The sequence below is a fragment of the Castor canadensis genome, chromosome 5 (genome assembly GCF_047511655.1).
Source record: "Castor canadensis chromosome 5, mCasCan1.hap1v2, whole genome shotgun sequence".
Lineage (NCBI taxonomy): Eukaryota > Metazoa > Chordata > Mammalia > Rodentia > Castoridae > Castor > Castor canadensis.
In genome coordinates, this window is record NC_133390.1 from 157,613,461 (window position 1) to 157,626,470 (window position 13,010).

The 13,010-nt window shown below is 37.8% G+C and overlaps 1 protein-coding gene across 4 annotated transcripts in view; it reads left to right on the top strand.

Moving 5' to 3' along the window:
* Positions 1-13,010, top strand: part of Cbfa2t2 (CBFA2/RUNX1 partner transcriptional co-repressor 2) — a 113,278-nt gene that overhangs the window by 21,387 nt on the left and 78,881 nt on the right. The window contains exon 1 of one of the 4 annotated variants that reach the window (XM_074074566.1): positions 8,747-11,474. The exons of the other annotated variants lie outside the window; for them this stretch is intronic. The gene's annotated coding sequence lies outside the window, so the exon portion shown is untranslated. Of the gene's footprint in view, positions 1-8,746; positions 11,475-13,010 lie in introns of those variants that run through there. 4 annotated transcript variants of the gene reach the window in all.

Sequence of the window (13,010 nt, forward strand, 5' to 3'; positions counted from 1 at the left end):
TTCCATATTTGAAATTGCTTCATTGTGGGTTCCTTATCCATGGACCTTCCTAATGTCTGTGGTCACATTGGACCTGATGTGTTGCTGTGCTAAACAAAAGCACACATTCACAGAGCCATAGGCATAAATGAGAGGCATATGGGGGTGGTGTAAAAGGAACTCTAGGAGTCTTACATGCTTGGGTGGGCGAGCTAAACTAATAGCTCCCAGCAGTTCTTCTGAATCAGACATTGTGGAGCCAGGAGTCTAGCATTTGGAATTCCATTGCCTGTGCAAAGGGTCTGTCTTTTATCCTCCAAACCACCATTTGTTAAATCACTAATGACCCAGTGGACCTGTTGACAACAAAGAGGGAAGACTGGCAAAGATCAAGTTAAAAGGAAAAAGAAAAGTTCAAAGGTAGAAAAGTAAGAACATGAAGGTTTTAATCATATTTTTCACCCACTCTTTTTTTTTTAAACTGCAATTTATTATGGAGAACTTCGAATACACACAAAAAGTAGACAGAATAGTGTAGTGAACCCAATGAACCTATTCCTCCAACCCCAATGCACTGCAGTTATCAGACTTAATGTAGGGAAAGCTGAACTCTGGTGAGCCTTGGGTTTGGTTTCCAGACCACTGTAGGTCTTGTTACCTTTGGCTTTATGCTATCAAACACCTATTTTTCTCTGTTTTAACACCTAGTGTATACAGAGCACTACGTTTCTTCCTTAACCATTAATAGCTTAAGGAAATAAGTACTGTTAAAGTATAGTTTTCAATGCAGAAAAGTGTAATTCTATCAAGCCAGCACAGTGAGGAGGGAGCTTAGGAAGTTTTTATTGAGGATGGAATTTGGTCTTTAGAGTAGATGGCTGAGACAAGGAAGTAGGGAATGGATCTCTGCTGGATACAGCAATGTGGACCATCTGTTAGATCTTCATTGGGCTTAGAACATGACATTTATGTTATGTTTATAACATAGGATGTATTTTTTGTCAGTACTGGGTTTTGCACTCAGGGCCTCATACTTGCTAGGCAGGTGCTGTATCACTTGGTCCACATCCCCCGCCATACAGAATGTATTTTAGATGTGGTTTTCTTTTTTGCATGAAGCAACTTGGAAATATAAGTCAGTTTTAGATAACTTACTTTTTCCTATACCATGTGTCTTCTAAGTATTTTAAGATAAATTACACAAGGTATGATACACTTTGAAACACACTATTTTAAAGTAAGTTGAATCAAATTGATTGTCTGGGCAGGACCTATGAGAGGATAGTGAGCTGTGTCTGAATCTTATGTTTTAGTTGTATTTATCAGTGAAATGAGCAAGGAATGCAACCTTAACTTTTGCCTTTAGTAAAAAGTTGACAGGCCAAGGGGAATGAACTGCAAATAGTGTAGTATAGATCAATGAGATAGTGAACTATCTGGAACCTTCCTCTGAATTGTTCTGTCTTTTGCTGTTTCTCAAGGAGTGATTCCTTTCTGTTTCTCAGAACCATGTTTCTCAGTGCTTACACATAATGTCCATTTAGCTTGTTTCACTGCCTTCTCATATCCAGCTGTTTCAGACTGCATGAAATCCTTGGAGATCTGCACTCCAACTTCTGAACAACAGGAGTTTGATTGAACTTAGCCTCATGCTTGCTAAGCAGGTGTTCTACCACTTGAGCCACTGGGCCATCCCCCACATTGAGATTCTTCTTGATGATTTTCTTCTTAAGCCTCCCCCCCACCGACTTAAATTTTTATATATTTTTTGTCTTAAAAAAAAGTTGAGGTATGTGACTGGGCTCAAGTGGTAGAGTGCCTGCTTAGGTAAGCACAAAGTCCTGACTTCAAACCCCAGTGCCACACCCCTCCCCTCCCCCAAAAAAGTTGAGGTATAATTGACTCATAATAAACTGCATATATTTAAGGTGCATGGCTTGCTAAGGTTTTTTTTTTTTCTTTTTGTGGCATGGATTTGAACTCATACTTTATGGGCAGGTGCTTTCCCCCTTCAGCCACTCCACCAGCCCTTTTTCTGTGATGGGTTTTTTGAGATAGAGTCTTTTGAACTATTTTGCCTGGACTGGCTTGAACCATGATCCTCCTGATTTCTGCATCCTGAGTAGCTAAGATTCCAGGTATGAACCACCAGCACCCAGAAGGACTATTTATTTTGATGTAGAATGTGAATGCAAATCCATGCACCTTCCCCATCTCCATTGGCTAGAGATTGGCTGGTCATTGTTCTCAGATTATATTGTGCCACATGGGAGGAACTTGAAATTGATGATTCACATAGCTGAGCAAGGAAAAGAGAAGCAGAGCTTTCTTCTTCCCTTAGTTCTAGGTCTTCCTAGGGCTGAAGATGAGTTCTTACTCCTGCTCTTTTGCTCAAGCAGTAACTTGATTGTGTAGACAATTAGGACCTAGCCACTAGCCTAGGATGATGCCTCATCACTCTGTTACGCTTCTGCACAAAACCACTTTTTTCCTTGTCTTATTTCTTTCCAAGAAGTAAGTTATATGTATATTACTCTAACTCATCTGAACTCAAAACTGTTTTCTCCACAAAGTTTTTGTTTTTTTGCTATGATGAAGGGGATCTTTTCTGCCATTTTTGGTACTTTTTCCTTTTTTTTTTTTCTTTTTGTTCCGTGCTGGGGTTGTGCATGCTCGGCAATTGCTGTGCTACTGAGCTATGTCTCAGCCCACTTAATACTTTTTACTGTATCTGGTACTTTGTACCCATATATCATCTACTGTATCGTAGTCATATTAAAAGCAGGAACTTAGTCTTAATTATTTACCTTTATATCTCAAATGCCATAGTTTTCTTAAATTTCAGTGTATAGAGGAATCATCTGAAGAACTTTAAAGTATTGATTCTGGCTGGGTGCCTATAATCCTAGCTACCTGGGAGGCAGAGATCAGGCGGATCATGGTTCAAAACCAGCCCAGGCAAATAGTTTAAAAGACCCTATCTCAAAAATACCCAACATAAAACAGGGCTAGAGAAGTGACTCAATGGTGGAATGACTCAGTGGTAGAGGACCTTCCTAGTAAGCATGAGGCTCTGAATGCAAACCCCAGTGCTGTAGTAAATAAATAGATAAATAAAAAAAGTGGATTCTGTACTGGAAGCATAGCTCAAGTTAGGGCACCTCCCTAGCAAAGTGCAAAGCCCTAAGTTCAAACCCCAGTACTGCCAGAAAAAAAAAAAAAAAGGATTCATATCCCTCCAATCTATGAACCTACACTGTAACAAACTGTGGCATGTAGGCTAGGGGATGCTTACAGTAGCCTATTATTTTTGCCTTCCTCTTGAGAAACTAAATCAGTGTTCAGTTAAAACAATAATTACTGGTATGTATCCTAGGAGAAATGATTTTTTTTTTTTTTTTTCAGTACTGGGGTTTAAACTCAGGGCCTACACCTTGAGCCACTCCACCAGCCCTTTCTTATGAAGGGTTTTTTCTAGATAGGGTCTTGAAACCTATTTGCCTAGTCTGACTTCAAATCATGATCCTCCTGATCTTTGCCTCCTGAGTAGCTAGGATTAATACGTGTGAGCCACTGGCACCCAACTGATTTTTTTTTTTGAGACAGTTTCAATATGTAGTTCAGGCTGGCCTTGAAATCAAATTCTCCTATCTCAACTTCCTGAGTGGTTATGCTACCATACCTTGTTTTCCTTCTCTCTCCCTCCTTCTTCCTTCTCTCCCTCCCTCCCTCCCTCCCTTCTTTTCTCCCAACTCACACTGGCCTTCTAACTAATTCTTAATTTGCCTCTTACATTAAATCATTACTTTCTATTCCTGCATTGATGTATGAAGTATTGTAGGGTAAATAAAGTAAGTGTATATAATTAAATATTTTCTGGTGCAAAGGGGTGCTTAAGACAAACACATAAAATAGCTAAGAGAACACTTGATATAGTATGTGACATAGGAAATACAGTTTGTACAGTAAAAATAAATGGTTATAAGAGTTAAAAAAAAAAAAAAAAGGGAAATGAACAGGGACCAGAGAACCATGAAAATCTCCTAGAAGAAGGTGACAGAAGCTGTAACTGAAGGTATTTGAGTTTTTGATGGGAGGAAAAGAGCATTTTTGAAGGGAGAACATATGAAAATTAATTTTGCAAATGATAAGCATGGAATTCAGAAATTGGAAGTGAATGACAGGATGAGGTGCTAGGACCCTGACCTGTTCTACTCTGTGCAGTAGTGGGAGGTTTTCTAGTATTGCCAAGTGGAAGGTAAGTGGTTATAGTAACCATATGTCAATGCATTGCTAATTCCCCCGCCCCCCCCCTTTTTTTTTTTTTGCTGTGCCAGGAATTGAATCTAGGACCTGAGCATGTCAGACAAATGCTCTACCACTGAGCTATAGCCCCAGTGCTAATTTCCTTTTAACTGTGGTAGTCTAAAAGTTAAGAATCAAAAAAAGTTTCTTGTAAAAGAATTGTGAATTTTACAAAATTGATCGTCCATTAGTATATTTAGTTTGGTGCATTTTCAGAAGTATTCAAAGAAGTTTAATAATAACATAATTTCTTGCTTTGTATATTCACCAAATACATATGTATTTTGATGAGTACATACCTGTTCTTGCTAGGAGCTGAGGTTATCTAGTAACCAAATCAGTTCTTAGTTCTCAAGTTCTCATCTTACCAATGCCATTTGGCACAGCTGACCACTCTGTTTGTTTGAGACAAGGTCTCACTATGTAATCCAGGCTGGCCTCAAACTCAATACGCTCCTCCCTCAGCCTCCCAAGTGCTATGATTCTGACAGACATGTGCCACCATGCCTGGTTGCACTCTTGTTTTTTTTGAAACACTTTTTTCATTTGGTTTCTAGGGCTTCATATTCTGTAGTTTTTCTTCCTATCTCACTAGATGGCTGTACTTTCTCAGTATCCTTTGATGGTTCCTTTTTTCTTCCTGATTTTTTTTTTTCCTTGTGGTAGTAGGGTTTGAATTCAGCACCTACACCTTCAGCCACTCCACCGGCCTTTTTTTTTTTTTCTTTTTTTTTTTGTGGTGGGTTTTTTTTTGAAATAGGGTCTCCAAACCATTTGTCTGGGCTGGCTTTGAACTGTGATCCTCCTGATCTCTGCCTCCTGAGTAACTAGGATTATAGGCGTGAGCCATGGGCGCCTGATTTTCTTCCTGGTATTTTAACATTGGGGTACCCAATTCAGTACTTGAATTTCTTGTCTTTATACTCATTGCCTTACTGTACTCATCAAATCTCATGTCCTTAATGTTGTTTATGTAGGGCTGGTAGAGTGGCTCAAGTGGTAAGAGCACCTGCTAGCAATCATGAGGCCCTGAGTTTGAGCCCCAGTGCTGGGGAAAAAAAATTGGTTATGTATTGACAACTTCTAGATTTATGTCTGTAGCCCAAGTTTCTTCCCTAAACTTAACACTTGTTTGTTCAGTTACCTCCATGACATCTCTACTTGGATATCTATTGCATAGCTCATATGGGATAATTTCCAAACCTGAAACTTAGATCTTCCTTCTCAAACCATCTCTTTCATCAGTCTTTTCCATTTCTAACCTTTAACGGAAAACCTGGGAGTTATCCTGGACTTATTTTTTTTCCTTTCTCTCATTACCTGCATTCATTACCTGTATCAGGAAATCCTGTTGGCTTCACCTTGAGTATACTGTACATCCAGAATCTGAATAGCATCTTACCTTCATTTTTTCCATTCTGGTCCAACCAACCAGCATCTCTAGCCTGGATTATTGGAGTTGCTTTCCATTAAATGGAAAGTTTCCTCGATTTCCTTTCCTCTTTTTTTTTTTTTTTTTTCTTCTTGGTAATGCTAAGCAAGAATTCTACCACTGAGCTATTTCTCCAGCTCTTCTTTGTAGTGCAGACTTCCTTGAATTCCAGATTCTTCTGCCTCTGCCTCCACCTCCCAAGTGCTGGAAACTGGCATTGTAGGCATGTGGCACCATGCCTGATCCCTTTTTCCATCCATTCTTGCCCCATGTTGTGTTGTGAACATAGCAGTGAGAGTGATCAAGTTTATCCAAGTCTTAACCTAGAAGGTAACACCCACGCACAGGAAATCAATGTGAGTCAATGCCCTGTATAGCTATCCTTATCTCAACCAGCAAAAACCCTTGTTCCTTCCTATTATTGCTTATACTCTCTCTACAACAAAATTAGAAATAAGGGCAAAATAGTTTCTGCCAGGTATTGAGGGGGTGGGGGGGAGAGGGAGGGGGAGGAGTGGGTGGTAAGGGAGGGGGTGGGGGCAGGGGGGGAGAAATGATCCAAGCCTTGTATGCACATATGAATAATAAAAGAAAAAAAAAAACAGTAAAAAAGAAAAAAAAAAGTTTATCCAAGTCATGGCAACTCTGCTCACAATGTGAAATGACCTCCATTTTTACTCAAGGTAAATCAGTTTTTTCCTGTGACTTTTAAGCTTTTTATGATCTACCTCTGCCTGCTCCTTACTTAACTTCTCTGAATTCCTATCCCACTACTTCCCTAGGCACAGCCACAGCCACACAGATCTTTGCGTCCCCTAGACTACTCTTTTTCAGTTACCCTATGGCCCATTTCTTCACTTTTTTCTCAGTGAGGCCAACCAGACTACCCAATTTACATTATACCCTATACTCTCCTGCTTCAGTAGCTTACCCCCTCCCAACACACCATTGTTGACCCTGAGCAACATGGAATTGAACTTCTTGTGTCCATGTCTATGTGATTTTTTTTCATTCTTTAATTCTTTTTGTTTTTTAGAGATTTTTGTCAATTGAAAATACTAGCATTCCATTACAGATGCAAGAAAAAAAGTGTCCTGTGCTTTCTGTCTGATTGTGGTAGCCAAGATTGTATACTGGGGGAAAAGAAACAAGAAAAAACTTACAGATTAACCATATAGCTTAGAAATACTGCAAAAGATTCCCATTTGAGGGAATGTAGCCTGGGTTACATTGTGAGACCTTGTCTCCAAAAAAATTGAAAAAAATTAAGAGAAAAGTAGTTCATGAATACATAAAGTAGGCAAAATAGTCTATTTTATCATTTACCACCAACAAATATACACAAGGGTATTATAAAAAGTTAAAATCTGGCAGGTGTGGTGGTATGAACCTGTAATCCCAGTATAGACAGAAGGATTAGAAGTTTGAGAACAAGCTGGGCTACATAGTGAGAAATTGTCTCAAAAGAAAAAAATTTAAAAAGACAGTTTACCAGAATGTATACACACAAATAGTTCTAGACCCTATATGATAGAACTCACGGGTTAGAGAAAAGGTGTTTAATGGAAAAGGCATTTGGAGGTAGAGTGCTTGCCTAGCATGTGTGAGGCCCTGGGTTTGAATCCACAGCACTACAGAAAATGGAAAAGGTGATGCCTTGACCAATTTATTTACTTATAATTTCTGTATTATTTTTTGTGGTACTGGGGTTTGAACTCAGGGTCTAGGCTCTTGGTAGCAGGTGCTATACCACTTGAGCCCTACCATGCTCCACCTTTTTTGCTTTAGTTTCATTTATTTACTCATTTATTTATTTGGAGGCACAGATTTGAGCTCAGGGCCTCATGCTTGCTAGGCAGGTACTCTTACCACATCAGCCAGTCCCTTTTTTGTGATGGGTTTTTTTTTGCCCAGGGCTGGCTTGGAACTGTGATCCTCCTGATCTCTGCCTCCCAGTAGCTAGGATTACAGGTGAGAGCCACCTCACACCCAGCTGCTTTAGTTATTTTTTGAATAGGGTTTTCTGTTTATCCTAGGACTGACCTGGACCTTGATCCTCCTATTTAGACTTCCCAAATACCAGGGATGACAGGCATGCTTCAAAGCCCAGCTTTTATTGGTTGAGATATGTTCTCACAAACTCCCTGCCCTGGCTGGCCTCAAAGCAGGATCCTTCTGATCTCATCCTCCCAAGTATCTAGGATTACAGGCATGTGCCACCACCACCTAGCCCTTGATCAATTTTTGAAAAAAACAACAGCAACAATAAAAAGCCAGGTCATTTTGAATTTGAATTCATTGCTGTGTAACACTTAATTAAAAATATTCTATTTCTTTGAAATAAAGAATAATTATTTTGGCTTTTAATTGGGATTCACAAATGAAATAATTTAACTGTCATTAAGGTTTTTATTTCTTTATCTTTTCACAATCTACCATAAAAATGAATTTCACTTAAAGTCAGTTTTGTTATAGAAAATCAAATATTGAAGACTTTTAAACAAATATCCATTGTTGAAGCAAATGTAAATAGTAGATATCATATTGATGCCAAGTGAGGAAATAGGATTAGACTTAGTCAATAAATAAAGCTGTTAACATAATCTGTCATGTGCCAATGTGAATAATGAAAGCATTTCTGTAGGAGGATGTTTTGGTAAATGTCTTACAACCTGTATCTTTTTGTACAAGCCCACCATTTGGCAGAAGCTTAATAATAGTTGGTCAGTAATGCTGAGCTTCATGTCGATTCAGTGGTTTATCTGAGGGAGGAGGTATTTATTTGTACATAAAAAGCGAATATATTGTTACTACTTTTATTTTATAATTTTGGTGCGAGGGATTGAACTCAGGGCCTTGTGCATGCTGAAGCATAGGCTCTATCACCAGGTCTACACCCAGCCCATAAACTGCATTTGTGTGTGTGTGTGGTTTCTTTCCCTTTTCTTTTTTTTGAGGGGTGGGTGGATGTGGTACTGGGGTTTGAACACAGGGGCTCCACCACTTGTGCCACTCTGCCAGCCCTGGTGGTGGTTTATTATAGGATTAAATAATGAAGGTTATAAAACCTCGTCCTAGTGGCTACACTAAGGAAAAAAAATTTTTAGTTGATATGATTTTTGAATTTCTATTTTTACCTCTGGAAAGTTAATTTAGCTCACCATGGACCTATCTCATTATCTTTTCTTTGCAATTAAAAGTTTATCACTTGTCATAGTAGAGAAAAATAAGTTTACATTGTCTCTGTTTAGTTTTATTTCAGAGCCAGAGTTTGTTGAAAATGTGAATTATCAGGCCTTTTAAAGGAAATTATTAGGGAGAATAGCTAATGTAAAATTTCCTGTTAAAATACAAAGGAATAATTATTAATAATGGAGTAATTTGTAGGGTTTCTCAGAAGGATATATGAATTATATATTTGTAGGCTCTTTAGTTATTTTCATAAAAGTATAAAACTATTACTAATCTTAATATTTTGTGTTTTCAACAGATATGTTGCCTCTATATTTGAAATACTGAATAGCCTAAATTTTCTTATGGCCTATGTTTCCTAGTTATTCTGTCAGACAGAAAATTAGTAAAAAGTCTGCTGGGGAGAAATCCAATTCAATATAGGTGAATGTGAAAGCCTCTGTGTGTGTGTGTGTGTGTGTATTTTTTTTTTTTAATTGGTTGAGATGGGGGGTCTCCCTGTTTGCCCGGGCTGACCTTGAACCAGGATCCTCCCTGTCCCCACCTCCTGAGTAGACAGGATTACAAACATGAGCCACTTCACTCTGCTTCTTATACTTGTCTTTAAGTAGTGGCCCATTATAGATATCAAAAGAACATTACAGGGCAGGGTGTGTAGTTCAAGAATCAGAGTATAAGCTCTGGGCTGCTGGCTCATACCTGTAATTCTAACTACTCAGGAGTCAGATATTAGGAGAATCTTGGTTTGAAGCCAGCACCGGGAAATTAGTGCCTATCTCCAAAAACTCAACAGAAAAAGACTGGAGGTGTGGCTCAAGTGGTAGAGCTCCTGCCTAGCAAGCATGAGGCCTGAGTTTAAACCTCAGAACTGCTTAAATTTTAAAAAAAATAATGTTCAGAATTGTTGAAAGAAAAAGTAGACAAAATAAATTTGGCACAGTTTATTACAGGATTAAAGGATTCAGGCAACACTGAACCAGAAGAGGTTTTAAGAGCTGTGCTTTAGCAGCAAGCATTTGTTGGCTGAACTCTGTAGCAAAGTAGATAATTACTTGATTGGCTAAAGCTAGCGTTTTCTTTATTTAGGCATAAGCCACTGGTGCCCAGTTAATTTTATTTTTTTTATAAGTAGTTACCATTATAAACTCACAGATTTAAACATTTTGCTGTGATTCAGTCTATTGTGGTCCTCCCTCCCTCTTTCTTTTTCTGATGGGACTGGTGTTTGAACTCAGGGCTTTGCACTTGCAGAGTGGGCACTCTATTGCTTAAGGCACACCTCCGGTCCATTTTGCTCTGGTTATTTTGGAGATGGGTTTTCTTGAACTATTTGCCTGGGCTGGCATGGAACTGTGATCCTCCTGACTAGTACTACACATGTGAGCCACTAAGGCCCTGCTTCCAATGGTAACATCTTGTATATAGTACAAGTTTCAATTTTCATTCAGCAGAAATTGACTAAGCAGCTATTATATGACAGCGCTTAGGTATAAAGCATTAAACTCTGGCTTTGTGTGGTTCTATCCCCTCTCTGGATTCTCAAAATAATTATCTCCAAGAATGTTTATTTTTGTTGTTTACTGTTGACACTTCCATTAGCAATTCTTTTATTGTTAAACAAGTTGTTTGTTGTTCACATTCCTATTAGCTGGGTTTCAAAACAGTTTTTGCATTATGTCCCCACCTTTGATTTATAATCTTTGCAGTACCAGATCCTTGTTGACTGCATTGTCTTATTTTAATCGTGTGTTTCAGTATTACCAAGTGTGGATTTGAGAGGCAGCTTGTGTGAATCATTTACATACATTTCTGTTTATATTCTCTAAATTAATTTGCAACTTTATATTTTTATCCAATTAGACACTCAAAACATTTATAAAATTCATTTTATGAAGGAATTTTTCATATGTAGAATTTAAAAATTGGCTCACAGAACAGGAACTATTAAACAATAGCAAAACCCAGACAATATCTAGGACTTTAAATGATAATTGGTAAACATTTGAATGTTCCCAAAAACATGAGTCTGTGTGTTTGTGTGTCTCTGCATGTTATTTCACTAGGGACTTGCGTAGATAGGTTTTGTGCAGTATTCTTGCTGTTATTGTCAACCATAAACAAATTACACATATTTAACAAGTTAATGTTAGATTGGCCAGGAGCCACAAGGAGGTGTGTACTTAGTGACATCAGCTGGCAAAGAGCCCTGGTAACAGGGAGGGCTGAAAGGATAGTGGAGAGAGAAAGGAAGCAGGAAGCAGGAGCGAGGGAGAAAGAGACTGACTGTAGCTGGGGATTCTGGCAAGGTGAAGAGCTGGTCTGTTTGGCAGGACCTTCCCATCTGGGATCCATCTGTGTTTCCCTGGAATGGGACAGGCAGCTCTAGTCAGTGAGAAATCGCAGATGTGAGAGAGCTGACACATGTCCAGCTAATGAAAGAAGGAGGAAGGCTGGTCTTCGATTGGGCTTTGAAGATAAGCAGGAGAAAAAGAGGAGCTTTTTAGTATCTATTTCAAATAAATTTGGTATATTAAGAATCTGGATTATTATAATCTGGGCATTTGTGGTAAGTATATTTTAATTTAGTTTTGGGGGATAAAGTGTATAATTCTCTGCCTTTCCAAGACTTTTATTTCTTTCAAATTATGATGATGTGAATGTTTCTTGATATTTGTCATTGAGTTCAGCCTTAAGTTCCATTTTGATGCTTCATTTTGTTTATGTTTCAATCTCATTTTTTTAGTTGCCACCTTTATATTTGAATGCCATATTTCTTTGAATGGAAAGTTAAGTTAAAATCAGATGTAATACGAGTTCTACAACTACAAAAGGAGTCCCACAAGTATTTCTGTAAGCTATTCCATATTATCTTTCTGTGATGTTTTGAAGGAGTATTTTTTTTTTCTTTCTCCTTAAGTATGGGTAATAACAAATAGGGAATATTAGAGATGGCTCGTAGAATAGTCTTTCTTAATGTCCAATTTTATTTCAGTGTATTCTGGCAGATTATAACTAAAAGATATTGCTGTAAAGCTACTATTTCTTTTAGATAATACGTATCTCTTTTTCATGACATTTTGCTTCCATACTATTTTTTTTTCCTATTTACTTCCTATGTACAAAATAAATTAACATCAAATGGAACTTGAATTGTGAGTTTATGATGCTTATGTTTATGATGCTTATTCTAGCTTTTTTGCTGCTTTTTGCTATTTCTGTAGTTTATTTCTGTTTTTGAGGTCTCCAAATCCAGACACCTCTAAGAAGAGTATAGGAGTTGTACATAATATATAGTCATTATTCACTATCTCAACCAGCCTACTGGTTTCTTTGAGTCCCTATTTTTGTGTAATTCCTGACTCACGTTTCTATTGGGGAAATTTGCAAAGCACACAGAAGGCGTGCAGTTAGCTTCAAAAATTCCTAAGTGTTTATTTTTTATTTGTATAGGTTTCCAAACATTTTGCATTTTTAACTTCAACCCTTGAGCCAAGAATGGGTATTGTCAGGTACCTACCTCCCAGATCATCTGTATTTGTTATGTTACATGCCATCTTTGCTAAGCCTCTTTATGATTATAAAGAGTTTGGAGAGCTTTCCCAGTATTATATTATAATGCAAATGAGTGCATTACACTATACTAGAACGAAGAACTTGGGAAAGTCTATTTATAGGAATGAGGTATTGAATCGTATCACTTTGTGATAGCGGTATTTAAAATGTATCCCCTCCCAAAGATTCAATGAGTTTTCAGATTGGAAATTAAACAAACAAAAAACCCCAACTTTCATTCCTTAAAGGACTTCAGCCTTATATTACTTGAGTATTTGAAGAGAGCAGTATAATGCTCTTCATTTTCTTCAATTTTATATCAGATTTCTTCAGGTGGAGCGAACTTTTTAAGTAGACCACTTCAGAAATTTTCTCTTACGCCAAATTGACTTAATGATATTGTAAAGAGAAAAACAAAAACATGGGGGTTTTGTTTTGATAGGTGCAATGGTCAGCATCTTTGAGACTTACCTGAATGTTTGAGAAGATACAGTGTTCATGTTGAATTTGCATGGTATTCCTTAAATGAGCATTTTGTATTACACCCTTA